The following is a 346-nucleotide window of genomic DNA, read 5'->3' on the forward strand; positions in this document are numbered from 1 at the left end:
TCACACAGTCACACAGCATTTGTTCCACTTTCAGGTCTTTTTTTTCTCCCTCTCACAAGGCTGTTGCTGCAATTTAGGTCATTTACTCAGTATTTTCTATTTGAAGAGTTTAGCAGCAACCTTGGGGGAACTTTACATTCAACAGTTAAAAAAATCAAATGGGTAATGCTTTAAGTTTTAGACTCTTTATTTTGACACAAATAAGCAAATAAAGGATTTAATGTCTCAACACTAGGATTATATTCCTTAATGCAGAGATAGGGATTTTACATTGGGAAATAAAATGATAATGCTTATTTCCTAGGAAGTCTATTAGTGTGATTATTTAACTTTTATATATAGTTTC

Source organism: Scomber japonicus, chromosome 2 (assembly GCF_027409825.1).
Source record: "Scomber japonicus isolate fScoJap1 chromosome 2, fScoJap1.pri, whole genome shotgun sequence".
NCBI lineage: Eukaryota > Metazoa > Chordata > Actinopteri > Scombriformes > Scombridae > Scomber > Scomber japonicus.